We start from the raw sequence: 16,769 nt of genomic DNA, 5'->3' as shown, positions 1-16,769 counted from the left end.
TTCTATAACGGGGGGTTTCTGTAACATACAGTTTCTATAACGGACAGTTTCTATAACAGACGGTTTCTATAACGGACAGTTTCTATAACGGGGGGTTTTTATAACGGGGGGTTTCTATAACGGACAGTTTCCATAACGGACGGTTTCTATAACGGACGGTTTCTATAACGGACGGTTTCCATAACGGACGGTTTCTATAACGGACAGTTTCCATAACGGACGGTTTCCATAACGGGGGGTTTCTATAACGGGGGGTTTCTATAACGGGGGGTTTCTATAACGGACGGTTTCTATAACGGGGGGTTTCTATAACGGACGGTTTCTATAACGGGGGGTTTCTATAACGGGGGGTTTCTATAACGGGGGGTTACTATAACGGACGGTTTCTATAAAGGGGGGTTTCTATAACGGACGGTTTCGATAAAGGGGTGTTTCTATAACGGGGGGTTTCTATAACGGGGGGTTTCTATAACGGGGGGTTTCTATAACGGGGGGCTTCTCTAACGGACGGTTTCTATAACGGACGGTTTCCATAACGGACGGTTTCTATAACGGACGGTTTCTATAACGGACGGTTTCCATAACGGACGGTTTCTATAACGGGGGGTTTCTATAACGGACGGTTTCTATAACGGACGGTTTCTATAACGGGGGGTTTCTATAACGGGGGGTTTCTATAACGGGGGGTTACTATAACGGACGGTTTCTATAAAGGGGGTTTCTATAACGGACAGTTTCGATAAGGGGGGTTTCTATAACGGGGGGTTTCTATAACGGACGGTTTCTCTAACGGACGGTTTCTATAACGGGGGGTTTCTATAACGGGGGGTTTCTATAACGGGGGGTTTCTATAACGGACGGTTTCTATAACGGGGGGTTTCTGTAACGGACGGTTTCAATAACGGGGGGTTTCTATAACGGACGGTTTCTATAACGGACGGTTTCTATAACGGACTGTTTCTATAACGGACGGTTTCTGTAACGGACGGTTTCTATAACGGACAGTTTCTATAACGGACGGTTTCTGTAACGGACGGTTTCTGTAACGGACAGTTTCTATAACGGACGGTTTCTGTAACGGACGGTTTCTATAACGGACGGTTTCTATAACGGACAGTTTCTGTAACGGACGGTTTCTATAACGGACGGTTTCTATAACGGGGGGTTTCTGTAACGGACGGTTTCTGTAACGGGGGGTTTCTATAACGGACGGTTTCTATAACGGACGGTTTCTGTAACGGACGGTTTCTGTAACGGACGGTTTCTGTAACGGACGGTTTCTATAACGGGGGGTTTCTATAAAGGACAGTTTCTATAACGGACGGTTTCTATAACGGACGGTTTCTGTAACGGACGGTTTCTATAACGGGGGGTTTCTATAACGGACAGTTTCTATAACGGATGGTTTCTGTAACGGACGGTTTCTATAACGGACGGTTTCTATAACGGGGGGTTTCTATAACGGACGGTTTCTATAACGGGGGGTTTCTATAACGGACGGTTTCTATAACGGACGGTTTCAATAACGGGCAGTTTTTATAACGGACGGTTTCAAGAACGGACGGTTTCAATAATGGACGGTTTCAATAACGGACGGTTTCTATAAAGGACGGTTTCTATAACGGACGGTTTCTTTAACGGGAGTTTCAATAACGGACGGTTTCTGTAACGGACGGTTTCAATAACGGGCAGTTTTTATAACGGACGGTTTCAATAACGGACAGTTTCTATAACGGATGGTTTCAATAACGGGCGGTTTTTATAACGGACGGTTTCTATAACGGACAGTTTCTATAACGGACGGTTTCAAGAACGGACGGTTTCAATAACGGACGGTTTCTATAACGGACGGTTTCTATAACAGGAGGTTTCTATAACGGACGGTTTATCTTACAGACGTTTTCAATAACGGACGGTTTCTATAACGGACGGTTTCTATAACAGGAGGTTTCTATAACGGACGGTTTCTATAACGGACGGTTTCGATAACGGACGGATTCTATAACGGACGGTTTCTATAACGGACGGTTTCCATAACGGACGGTTTCCATAACGGACGGTTTCTATAACGGACGGTTTCTATCACGGACGGTTTCTATAACGGACGGTTTCTATAACGGACGGTTTCCATAACGGACGGTTTCTATAACGGACAGTTTCTATAACGGACGGTTTCCATAACGGACGGTTTCTATAACGGACGGTTTCTATTACGGACGGTTTCCATAACGGACGGTTTCTATAACGGACGGTTTCGATAACGGACGGTTTCTATAACGGACGTTTTCTATAACGGACGGTTTCTAGAACAGACGGTTTCCATAACGGACGGTTTCTATAACGGACGTTTTCTATAACGGACGGTTTCTATAACGGACGGTTTCTATAACGGACGGTTTCCAGAACGGACGGTTTCGAAAACGGACGGTTTCCATAACGGACGGTTTCAATAACGGACGGTTTCTATAACGGACGGTTTCCATAACGGACGGTTTCCAGAACGGACGGTTTCTATAACGGACGGTTTCCATAACGGACGGTTTCTATAACAGACGGTTTCCATAACGGACGGTTTCTATAACGGACGGTTTCTGTAACGGACGGTTTCTATAACGGGCCGTTTCCATTACGGACGGTTTCGATCACGGACGGTTTATATAACGGACGGTTTCTATAACGGGCCGTTTCCATAACGGACGGTTTCTATCACGGACGGTTTCCATAACGGACGGTTTCTATAACGGACGGTTTCTATAACGGGCCGTTTCCATTACGGACGGTTTCGATCACGGACGGTTTATATAACGGGCGGTTTTTATAACGGACGGTTTCTGTAACGGACGGTTTCTATAACGGAAGGTTTCGATAACGGTAAGTTTTTATAACGGACGGTTTCTATAACGGACGGTTTCTATAACGGACGGTTTCTATAACGGGGGGTTTCTATAACGGGGGGTTTCCATAACGGACGGTTTCTATAACGGACGGTTTCTATAACGGACGGTTTCTATAACGGGGGGTTTCTATCACGGGGGGTTTCTATAACGGGGGGTTTCCATAACGGACGGTTTCTATAACGGACGGTTTCTATAACGGGGGGTTTCTATAACGGGGGGTTTCCATAACGGACGGTTTCTATAACGGACGGTTTCTATAACGGACGGTTTCGATAACGGGGGGTTTCTATCACGGGGGGTTTCTATAACGGACGGTTTCTATAACGGACGGTTTCTATCACGGACGGTTTCCATAACGGACGGTTTCTATAACGGACGGTTTCTATAACGGACGGTTTCTATCACGGACGGTTTCCATAACGGACGGTTTCTATAACGGACGGTTTCCATAACGGACGGTTTCTGTAACGGACGGTTTCTATAACGGACGGTTTCTATAACGGACGGTTTCCATAACGGACGGTTTCTATAACGGGGGGTTTCCATAACGGACGGTTTCTATCACGGACGGTTTCCATAACGGACGGTTTCTATAACGGACGGTTTCCATAACGGACGGTTTCTATAACGGACGGTTTCTATAACGGGGGGTTTCCATAACGGACGGTTTCTGTAACGGACGGTTTCTATAACGGGGGGTTTCCATAACGGACGGTTTCTATAACGGACGGTTTCCATAACGGACGGTTTCCATAACGGACAGTTTCCATAACGGACGGTTTCTATAACGGACGGTTTCTATCACGGACGGTTTCTATAACGGACGGTTTCTATCACGGACGGTTTCTATAACGGACGGTTTCTATAACGGACGGTTTCCATAACGGACGGTTTCTATCACGGACGGTTTCTATAACGGACGGTTTCTATCACGGACGGTTTCTATAACGGACGGTTTCTATCACGGACGGTTTCCATAACGGACGGTTTCTATCACGGACGGTTTCCATAACGGACGGTTTCCATAACGGACGGTTTCTATCACGGACGGTTTCTATCACGGACGGTTTCCATAACGGACGGTTTCCATAACGGACGGTTTCCATAACGGACGGTTTCTATAACGGACGGTTTCCATAACGGACGGTTTCCATAACGGACGGTTTCTATAACGGACGGTTTCCATAACGGACGGTTTCCATAACGGACGGTTTCTATAACGGACGGTTTCCATAACGGACGGTTTCCATAACGGACGGTTTCCATAACGGACGGTTTCTATCACGGACGGTTTCCATAACGGACGGTTTCTATAACGGACAGTTTCCATAACGGACGGTTTCTATAACGGACGGTTTCCATAACGGACGGTTTCCATAACGGACGGTTTCCATAACGGACGGTTTCTATCACGGACGGTTTCTATCACGGACGGTTTCCATAACGGACGGTTTCTATAACGGACAGTTTCCATAACGGACGGTTTCTATAACGGACGGTTTCTATAACGGACGGTTTCTATCACGGACGGTTTCTATAACGGACGGTTTCTATCACGGACGGTTTCCATAACGGACGGTTTCCATAATGGACGGTTTCTATCACGGACGGTTTCCATAACGGACGGTTTCCATAACGGACGGTTTCCATAACGGACGGTTTCTATAACGGACAGTTTCCATAACGGACGGTTTCTATAACGGACGGTTTCTATCACGGACGGTTTCTATAACGGACGGTTTCTATCACGGACGGTTTCCATAACGGACGGTTTCCATAACGGACGGTTTCTATCACGGACGGTTTCCATAATGGACGGTTTCTATCACGGACGGTTTCCATAACGGACGGTTTCCATAACGGACGGTTTCTATCACGGACGGTTTCCATAACGGACGGTTTCTATCACGGACGGTTTCCATAACGGACGGTTTCCATAACGGACGGTTTCTATAACGGACGGTTTCTATCACGGACGGTTTCTATAACGGACGGTTTCTATAACGGACGGTTTCCATAACGGACGGTTTCTATAACTGACGGTTTCTATAACGGACGGTTTCTATAACGGACGGTTTCTGTAACGGACGGTTTCCATAACGGACGGTTTCTATCACGGACGGTTTCTATAACGGACGGTTTCTATAACGGGGGGTTTCCATAACGGACGGTTTCTATAACGGACAGTTTCTATCACGGACGGTTTCTATAACGGACGGTTTCTGTAACGGACGGTTTCTATAACGGACGGTTTCTATCACGGACGGTTTCCATAACGGACGGTTTCTATAACGGACGGTTTCTATCACGGACGGTTTCTATAACGGACGGTTTCTATCACGGACGGTTTCCATAATGGACGGTTTCTATCACGGACGGTTTCCATAACGGACGGTTTCCATAACGGACGGTTTCTATCACGGACGGTTTCTATCACGGACGGTTTCCATAACGGACGGTTTCCATAACGGACGGTTTCCATAACGGACGGTTTCTATAACTGACGGTTTCTATAACGGACGGTTTCTATAACGGACGGTTTCTATAACTGACGGTTTCTATAACGGACGGTTTCCATAACGGACGGTTTCCATAACGGACGGTTTCTATAACTGACGGTTTCTATAACGGACGGTTTCTATAACGGACGGTTTCTATAACGGACGGTTTCTATAACGGACGGTTTCTATAACGGACGGTTTCTATCACGGACGGTTTCCATAACGGACGGTTTCCATAACGGACGGTTTCTATAACGGACGGTTTCTATAACGGACGGTTTCTGTAACGGACGGTTTCCATAACGGACGGTTTCTATAACGGACGGTTTCTATAACGGACGGTTTCTGTAACGGACGGTTTCCATAACGGACGGTTTCTATCACGGACGGTTTCTATAACGGACGGTTTCTATAACGGACGGTTTCTGTAACGGACGGTTTCCATAACGGACGGTTTCTATAACGGACGGTTTCTATAACGGACGGTTTCTGTAACGGACGGTTTCCATAACGGACGGTTTCTATCACGGACGGTTTCTATAACGGACGGTTTCTATAACGGGGGGTTTCCATAACGGACGGTTTCTATAACAGACGGTTTCTATCACGGACGGTTTCTATAACAGACGGTTTCCATAACGGACGGTTTCTGTAACGGACGGTTTCTACAACGGACGGTTTCCATAACGGACGGTTTCTATAACGGACGGTTTCTATCACGGACGGTTTCTATAACGGACGGTTTCTATCACGGACGGTTTCCATAATGGACGGTTTCTATCACGGACGGTTTCCATAACGGACGGTTTCCATAACGGACGGTTTCCATAACGGACGGTTTCTATCACGGACGGTTTCCATAACGGACGGTTTCTATAACGGACGGTTTCTGTAACGGACGGTTTCTGTAACGGACGGTTTCTATAACGGACGGTTTCCATAACGGACGGTTTCCATAACGGACGGTTTCTATCACGGACGGTTTCCATAACGGACGGTTTCTATAACGGACGGTTTCTGTAACGGACGGTTTCTGTAACGGACGGTTTCTATCACGGACGGTTTCTATCACGGACGGTTTCTGTAACGGACGGTTTCTGTAACGGACGGTTTCTATAACGGACGGTTTCTGTAACGGACGGTTTCTGTAACGGACGGTTTCTATCACGGACGGTTTCTATAACGGACGGTTTCTATAACGGACGGTTTCCATAACGGACGGTTTCTGTAACGGACGGTTTCTGTAACGGACGGTTTCTCTAACGGACGGTTTCTATAACGGACGGTTTCTATCACGGACGGTTTCCATAACGGACGGTTTCTATAACGGACGGTTTCTATCACGGACGGTTTCCATAACGGACGGTTTCTATCACGGACGGTTTCCATAACGGACGGTTTCTATCACGGACGGTTTCCATAACGGACGGTTTCTATAACGGACGGTTTCTATCACGGACGGTTTCCATAACGGGCGGTTTCTGTAACGGACGGTTTCTGTAACGGACGGTTTCCATAACGGACGGTTTCTATAACGGACGGTTTCTATCACGGACGGTTTCTATAACAGACGGTTTCCATAACGGACGGTTTCTGTAACGGACGGTTTCTACAACGGACGGTTTCCATCACGGACGGTTTCTACAACGGACGGTTTCCATAATGGACAGTTTCTATAACGGACGGTTTCTATAACGGACGGTTTCTATAACGGACGGTTTCGATAACGGACGGTTTCGATAACGGACGGTTTCGATAACGGACGGTTTCTATAACGGACGGTTTCTATCACGGACGGTTTCTATAACGGACGGTTTCCATAACGGACGGTTTCTATAACGGACGGTTTCTATCACGGACGGTTTCTATAACGGACGGTTTCGATAACGGACGGTTTCGATAACGGACGGTTTCTATAACGGACGGTTTCTATCACGGACGGTTTCTATAACGGACGGTTTCCATAACGGACGGTTTCTATAACGGACGGTTTCTATCACGGACGGTTTCTATAACGGACGGTTTCGATAACGGACGTTTTCCATAACGGACGGTTTCTATAACGGACGGTTTCGATAACGGACGGTTTCTATCACGGACGGTTTCTATAACGGACGGTTTCCATAACGGACGGTTTCTATAATGGACGGTTTCTATAACGGACGGTTTCCATAACGGAAGGTTTCTACAACGGACGGTTTCCATCACGGACGGTTTCCATAACGGAAGGTTTCTATAACGGACGGTTTCTACAACGGACGGTTTCCATAACGGACGGTTTCTATAACGGACGGTTTCTACAACGGACGGTTTCTATAACGGACGGTTTCTACAACGGACGGTTTCTATAACGGACGGTTTCTACAACGGACGGTTTCCATAACGGACGGTTTCTATAACGGACGGTTTCTACAACGGACGGTTTCTATCACGGACGGTTTCTATAACGGACGGTTTCTATAACGGACGGTTTCCATAACGGACGGTTTCCATAACGGACGGTTTCCATAACGGACGGTTTCTATAACGGACGGTTTCTACAACGGACGGTTTCTATCACGGACGGTTTCTATAACGGACGGTTTCTATAACGGACGGTTTCTACAACGGACGGTTTCTATCACGGACGGTTTCTATAACGGACGGTTTCTATAACGGACGGTTTCTATCACGGACGGTTTCTATAACGGACGGTTTCTATAACGGACGGTTTCCATAACGGACGGTTTCCATAACGGACGGTTTCTATAACGGACGGTTTCTACAACGGACGGTTTCTATCACGGACGGTTTCTATAACGGACGGTTTCTATAACGGACGGTTTCTATCACGGACGGTTTCTATAACGGACGGTTTCTATAACGGGGGGTTTCTATAACGGACGGTTTCTATAACGGACGGTTTCTATAACGGACGGTTTCCATAACGGACGGTTTCTACAACGGACGGTTTCTATCACGGACGGTTTCTATAACGGACGGTTTCTATAACGGACGGTTTCCATAACGGACGGTTTCCATAACGGACGGTTTCTATAACGGACGGTTTCTATAACGGACGGTTTCTATAACGGACGGTTTCTACAACGGACGGTTTCTATAACGGACGGTTTCTATAACGGACGGTTTCTATAACGGACGGTTTCTATAACGGACGGTTTCTATAACGGACGGTTTCCATAACGGACGGTTTCTATAACGGACGGTTTCTATCACGGACGGTTTCTATAACGGACGGTTTCTACAACGGACGGTTTCTATCACGGACGGTTTCCATAACGGACGGTTTCCATAACGGACGGTTTCTACAACGGACGGTTTCTATCACGGACGGTTTCTATAACGGACGGTTTCTATAACGGACGGTTTCCATAACGGACGGTTTCTATAACGGACGGTTTCCATAACGGACGGTTTCTATAACGGACGGTTTCTATAACGGACGGTTTCTATAACGGACGGTTTCTACAACGGACGGTTTCCATAATGGACGGTTTCTATAACGGACGGTTTCCATAACGGACGGTTTCGACAACGGACGGTTTCTATCACGGACGGTTTCTATAACGGACGGTTTCTATAACGGACGGTTTCTACAACGGACGGTTTCCATAACGGACGGTTTCCATAACGGACGGTTTCAATAATGGACGGTTTCTATCACGGACGGTTTCTATAACGGACGGTTTCGATAACGGACGTTTTCCATAACGGACGGTTTCTATAACGGACGGTTTCGATAACGGACGGTTTCCATAACGGACGGTTTCTACAACGGACGGTTTCCATAACGGACGGTTTCAATAACGGACGGTTTCTATCACGGACGGTTTCTATAACGGACGGTTTCGATAACGGACGTTTTCCATAACGGACGGTTTCTATCACGGACGGTTTCTATAACGGACGGTTTCCATAACGGACGGTTTCTACAACGGACGGTTTCTATAACGGACGGTTTCCATAACGGACGGTTTCCATAACGGACGGTTTCTACAACGGACGGTTTCCATCACGGACGGTTTCTACAACGGACGGTTTCTATAACGGACGGTTTCTATAACGGACGGTTTCTACAACGGACGGTTTCCATAACGGACGGTTTCCATAATGGACGGTTTCTATAACGGAAGGTTTCTATAACGGACGGTTTCTATAACGGACGGTTTCCATAACGGACGGTTTCTACAACGGACGGTTTCTATCACGGACGGTTTCTATAACGGACGGTTTCTATAACGGACGGTTTCTATAACGGACGGTTTCTATAACGGACGGTTTCTACAACGGACGGTTTCTATCACGGACGGTTTCTATAACGGACGGTTTCTATAACGGACGGTTTCTACAACGGACGGTTTCTATCACGGACGGTTTCTATAACGGACGGTTTCTATAACGGACGGTTTCTACAACGGACGGTTTCCATAATGGACGGTTTCTATAACGGACGGTTTCCATAACGGACGGTTTCGACAACGGACGGTTTCTATCACGGACGGTTTCTATAACGGACGGTTTCTATAACGGACGGTTTCTACAACGGACGGTTTCCATAACGGACGGTTTCCATAATGGACGGTTTCTATAACGGACGGTTTCTATAACGGACGGTTTCCATAACGGACGGTTTCTACAACGGACGGGTTCTATAACGGACGGTTTCTATCACGGACGGTTTCTACAACGGACGGGTTCTATAACGGACGGTTTCTATAACGGACGGTTTCTATAACGGACGGTTTCTATAACGGACGGTTTCCATAACGGACGGTTTCTACAACGGACGGTTTCGAAAACGGACGGTTTCTACAACGGACGGTTTCTATAACGGACGGTTTCTATAACGGACGGTTTCCATAACGGACGGTTTCTACAACGGACGGTTTCTATAACGGACGGTTTCTATAACGGACGGTTTCTATAACGGACGGTTTCTACAACGGACGGTTTCTATAACGGACGGTTTCTACAACGGACGGTTTCTATAACGGACGGTTTCTACAACGGACGGTTTCTATAACGGACGGTTTCTACAACGGACGGTTTCTATAACGGACGGTTTCTACAACGGACGGTTTCTACAACGGACGGTTTCTATAACGGACGGTTTCTATAACGGACGGTTTCTACAACGGACGGTTTCTATAATGGATGGTTTCCATAACGGACGGTTTCTACAACGGACGGGTTCTATAACGGACGGTTTCTATAACGGACGGGTTCTATCACGGACGGTTTCTACAACGGACGGGTTCTATCACGGACGGTTTCCATAACGGACGGTTTCTATAACGGGGGGTGTCCATAACGGACGGTTTCTATAACGGACGGTTTCTATCACGGACGGTTTCTATAACGGACGGTTTCTATCACGGACGGTTTCTACAACGGACGGGTTCTATCACGGACGGTTTCCATAACGGACGGTTTCTATAACGGGGGGTTTCCATAACGGACGGTTTCCATAACGGACGGTTTCTGCAACGGACGGTTTCTATAACGGACGGTTTCCATAACGGACGGTTTCTGCAACGGACGGTTTCTATAACGGACGGTTTCCATAACGGGGGGTTTCCATAACGGACGGTTTCTGCAACGGACGGTTTCTATAACGGACGGTTTCCATAACGGACGGTTTCCATAACGGACGGTTTCTATAACGGGGGGTTTCCATAACGGACGGTTTCGATAACGGACGGTTTCTGCAACGGACGGTTTCTACAACGGACGGTTTCTATAACGGACGGTTTCTATAACGGACGGTTTCTATAACGGGGGGTTTCTGCAACGGACGGTTTCTATAACGGACGGTTTCCATAACGGACGGTTTCTGCAACGGACGGTTTCTATAACGGACGGTTTCCATAACGGACGGTTTCTGCAACGGACGGTTTCTACAACGGACGGTTTCTATAACGGGGGGTTTCCATAACGGACGGTTTCCATAACGGACGGTTTCTACAACGGACGGTTTCTATAACGGACGGTTTCTATAACGGACGGTTTCTACAACGGACGGTTTCCATAACGGACGGTTTCTATAACGGACGGTTTCTATCACGGACGGTTTCTATAACGGACGGTTTCCATAACGGACGGTTTCTATAACGGACGGTTTCTATAACGGACGGTTTCTATCACGGACGGTTTCTATAACGGACGGTTTCTATAACGGACGGTTTCTACAACGGACGGTTTCTATCATGGACGGTTTCTACAACGGACGGTTTCCATAACGGACGGTTTCTATAACAGACGGTTTCTACAACGGACGGTTTCTATCACGGACGGTTTCTACAACGGACGGGTTCTATCACGGATGGTTTCTACAACGGACGGTTTCCATAACGGACGGTTTCTATAACGGACGGTTTCTACAACGGACGGTTTCTATCACGGACGGTTTCCATAACGGACGGGTTCTATAACGGACGGTTTCTATCACGGACGGTTTCTATAACGGACGGTTTCTATAACGGGGGGTTTCTATAACGGACGGTTTCTATAACGGGGGGTTTCCATAACGGACGGTTTCTATAACGGACGGTTTCTATAACGGACGGGTTCTATCACGGACGGTTTCTATCACGGACGGTTTCTATAACGGACGGTTTCTATAACGGACGGGTTCTATAACGGACGGTTTCTATAACGGACGGTTTCCATAACGGACGGTTTCTATAACGGACGGTTTCTATAACGGACGGGTTCTATCACGGACGGTTTCTATAACGGACGGGTTCTATCACGGACGGTTTCTATAACGGACGGTTTCTATAACGGACGGTTTCTATAACGGACGGTTTCTATAACGGACGGGTTCTATCACGGACGGTTTCTATAACGGACGGTTTCCATAACGGACGGTTTCTATAACGGACGGTTTCTATCACGGACGGTTTCTATAACGGACGGTTTCTATAACGGACGGTTTCTATAACGGACGGTTTCTATCACGGACGGTTTCTATCACGGACGGTTTCCATAACGGACGGGTTCTATAACGGACGGTTTCTATCACGGACGGTTTCTATAACGGACGGTTTCTATAACGGACGGTTTCTATAACGGACGGTTTCTATAACGGACGGTTTCTATAACGGACGGTTTCTATCACGGACGGTTTCCATAACGGACGGGTTCTATAACGGACGGTTTCTATCACGGACGGTTTCTATAACGGACGGTTTCTATAACGGGGGGTTTCCATAACGGACGGTTTCTATAACGGGGGGTTTCCATAACGGACGGTTTCTATAACGGACGGTTTCTACAACGGACGGGTTCTATCACGGACGGTTTCCATAACGGACGGTTTCTATAACGGGGGGTTTCCATAACGGACGGTTTCTGTAACGGGGGGTTTCCATAACGGACGGTTTCTATAACGGACGGTTTCTATAACGGGGGGTTTCCATAACGGACGGTTTCTATAACGGACGGTTTCTACAACGGACGGTTTCCATCACGGACGGTTTCTATAACGGACGGGTTCTATCACGGACGGTTTCCATAACGGACGGTTTCTACAACGGACGGTTTCCATCACGGACGGTTTCTATAACGGACGGTTTCTATAACGGACGGTTTCTATAACGGACAGTTTTTATAACGGACGGTTTCTACAACGGACGGTTTCTATAACGGACGGTTTCTATAACGGACGGTTTCTATAACGGACGGTTTCTATAACGGACGGTTTCTACAACGGACGGTTTCCATCACGGACGGTTTCTATAACGGACGGTTTCTACAACGGACGGTTTCTATAACGGACGGTTTCTATAACGGACGGTTTCCATAACGGACGGTTTCTACAACGGACGGTTTCTATAACGGACGGTTTCTATAACGGACGGTTTCTACAACGGACGGTTTCTATAACGGACGGTTTCTATAACGGACGGTTTCCATAACGGACGGTTTCTATAACGGACGGTTTCTATCACGGACGGTTTCTATAACTGACGGGTTCTATCACGGACGGTTTCTACAACGGACGGGTTCTATCACGGACGGTTTCCATAACGGACGGTTTCTATAACGGACGGTTTCTGCAACGGACGGGTTCTATCACGGACGGTTTCCATAACGGACGGTTTCCATAACGGACGGTTTCTGCAACGGACGGGTTCTATCACGGACGGTTTCCATAACGGACGGTTTCTATAACGGGGGGTTTCCATAACGGACGGTTTCTATAACGGACGGTTTCTATAACGGACGGTTTCTACAACGGACGGTTTCTATCACGGACGGTTTCTATAACGGACGGTTTCTACAACGGACGGTTTCTATCACGGACGGTTTCTATCACGGACGGTTTCTATAACGGACGGTTTCTATAACGGACGGTTTCTATCACGGACGGTTTCTATAACGGACGGTTTCTATAACGGACGGTTTCTATCACGGACGGTTTCTATAACGGACGGTTTCTATCACGGACGGTTTCTATAACGGACGGTTTCTATAACGGACGGTTTCTACAACGGACGGTTTCCATAACGGACGGTTTCCATAACGGACGGTTTCTATAACGGACGGTTTCCATAACGGACGGTTTCCATAACGGACGGTTTCTATAACGGACGGTTTCTATAACGGACGGTTTCTATAACGGACGGTTTCTATAACGGGGGGTTTCCATAACGGACGGTTTCTATAACGGGGGGTTTCCATAACGGACGGTTTCTATAACGGACGGTTTCTATAACGGGGGGTTTCCATAACGGACGGTTTCTATAACGGACGGTTTCTACAACGGACGGTTTCCATCACGGACGGTTTCTATCACGGACGGTTTCTATAACGGACGGTTTCTATAACGGACGGTTTCGATAACGGACGGTTTCCATAACGGACGGTTTTTATAACGGACGGTTTCTACAACGGACGGTTTCCATCACGGACGGTTTCTATCACGGACGGTTTCTATAACGGACGGTTTCTATAACGGACGGTTTCCATAACGGACGGTTTTTATAACGGACGGTTTCTACAACGGACGGTTTCCATAACGGACGGTTTCTATAACGGACGGTTTCTATAACGGACGGTTTCGAAAACGGACGGTTTCCATAACGGACGGTTTCCACAACGGACGGTTTCTACAACGGACGGTTTCTACAACGGACGGTTTCTATAACGGACGGTTTCTATAACGGACGGTTTCTACAACGGACGGTTTCTATAACGGACGGTTTCTATAACGGACGGTTTCTACAACGGACGGTTTCTACAACGGACGGTTTCTATAACGGACGGTTTCTACAACGGACGGTTTCTATAACGGACGGTTTCTACAACGGACGGTTTCTATAACGGACGGTTTCTACAACGGACGGTTTCTATAACGGGGGTTTTCCATAACGGACGGTTTCTACAACGGACGGTTTCTATAACGGACGGTTTCTATAACGGACGGTTTCTATAACGGACGGTTTCTGTCACGGACGGTTTCTATAACGGACGGTTTCTATAACGGACGGTTTCCATAACGGACGGTTTCCATAACGGACGGTTTCTATAACGGACGGTTTCTATAACGGACGGTTTCTATAACGGACGGTTTCTATAACGGGGGGTTTCTATAACAGAAGGTTTCGATAACGGACGGTTTCCATAACGGACGGTTTCTACAACGGACGGTTTCCATAACGGACGGTTTCTATAAAGGACGGTTTTCATAACGGACGGTTTTTATAACGGACGGTTTCTATAACGGACGGTTTTTATAACGGAAGGTTTCTCTAACGGACGGTTTCGAAAACGGACGGTTTCCATAACGGACGGTTTCTTTAACGGACGGTTTCTATAACAGACGGTTTTTATAACGGACGGTTTCTATAACAGACGGTTTTTATAACGGACGGTTTCTATAACGGACGGTTTTTATAACGGAAGGTTTCTCTAACGGACGGTTTCGAAAACGGACGGTTTCCATAACGGACGGTTTCTTTAACGGACGGTTTCTATAACGGACGTTTTCGAAAACGGACGGTTTCTATAACGGACGTTTTCGAAAACGGACGGTTTCTATAACGGACGGTTTCTCTAACGGACGGTTTCGAAAACGGACGGTTTCCATAACGGACGGTTTCTTTAACGGACGGTTTCTATAACGGACGTTTTCGAAAACGGACGGTTTCTATAACGGACGTTTTCGAAAACGGACGGTTTCTATAACGGACGGTTTCTCTAACGGACGGTTTCGAAAACGGACGGTTTCCATAACGGACGGTTTCTATAACGGACGGTTTCTACAACGGACGTTTTCGAAAACGGACGGTTTCCATAACGGACGGTTTTTATAACGGACGGTTTCCATAACGGACGGTTTCTTTAACGGACGGTTTCGAAAACGGACGGTTTCCATAACGGACGGTTTCCATAACGGGGGGTTTCTATAACGGACGGTTTCTATAACGGGGGGTTTCTATAACGGACGGTTTCTATAACGGACGGTTTCCATAACGGACGGTTTCTATAACGGACGGTTTCCATAACGGACGGTTTCCATAACGGGGGGTTTCCATAACGGACGGTTTCCATAACGGACGGTTTCTATAACGGACGGTTTCTATAACGGACGGTTTCTATAACGGACGGTTTCTATAACGGACGGTTTCCATAACGGACGGTTTCTGCAACGGACGGTTTCTCTAACGGACGGTTTCTATAACGGACGGTTTCTATAAGGGACGGTTTCCATAACGGACGGTTTCTATAACGGACGGTTTCTATAACGGACGGTTTCCATAACGGACGGTTTCTATAACGGACGGTTTCTATAGCGGGGGGTTTCTATAACGGACGGTTTCGATAACGGGGGGTTTCTATAACGGACGGTTTCTATAACGGACAGTTTCCATGACGGGGGGTTTCTATAACGGACGGTTTCTATAACGGACGGTTTCTATAACGGACGGTTTCTATAACGGACGGTTTCTATAGCGGGGGGTTTCTATAACGGACGGTTTCTATAACGGACGGTTTCCATAACGGACGGTTTCTATAACGGACGGTTTCTATAGCGGGGGGTTTCTATAACGGACGGTTTCGATAACGGGGGGTTTCTATAACGGACGGTTTCTATAACGGACAGTTTCCATGACGGGGGGTTTCTATAACGGACGGTTTCTATAACGGACGGTTTCTATAACGGACGGTTTCTATAACGGACGGTTTCGATAACGGGGGGTTTCTATAACGGACGGTTTCTATAACGGACAGTTTCCATAACGGGGGGTTTCTATAAAGGACAGTTTCTATAACGGACGGTTTCTGTAACGGACGGTTTCTATAACGGACAGTTTCCATAACGGGGGGTTTCTATAACGGACGGTTTCTATCACGGACGCTTTCT

Source organism: Heptranchias perlo, chromosome 10 (genome assembly GCF_035084215.1).
Source record: "Heptranchias perlo isolate sHepPer1 chromosome 10, sHepPer1.hap1, whole genome shotgun sequence".
Taxonomy (NCBI): domain Eukaryota; kingdom Metazoa; phylum Chordata; class Chondrichthyes; order Hexanchiformes; family Hexanchidae; genus Heptranchias; species Heptranchias perlo.
This window is presented reverse-complemented; position numbering follows the sequence as displayed.